Below are 253 nucleotides of genomic sequence, written 5' to 3'. Positions count from 1 at the left end.
GACTCCCTAAACTAAGGTCAATTTCTATTGTTGATACACAAATATTTGTTGTTGACTCCTTACACTAAGATCAATTTCTATTGTTGATACACAAATATTGGTTGTTGATTCCATTTTTACATTGTTGATACACAAACATTTGTTGTTGACTCCCTAAACTAAGGTCAATTTCTATTGTATATTTGTTGTTGACTCCTTACACTAAGATCAATTTCTATTGTTGATACACAAATATTGGTTGTTGATTCCATTT

This window comes from Papaver somniferum, unplaced genomic scaffold (genome assembly GCF_003573695.1).
Source record: "Papaver somniferum cultivar HN1 unplaced genomic scaffold, ASM357369v1 unplaced-scaffold_119, whole genome shotgun sequence".
Classification (NCBI taxonomy): domain Eukaryota; kingdom Viridiplantae; phylum Streptophyta; class Magnoliopsida; order Ranunculales; family Papaveraceae; genus Papaver; species Papaver somniferum.
The sequence above is the reverse complement of the archived record's forward strand: the minus strand, read 5'-3'. Positions refer to the sequence as shown.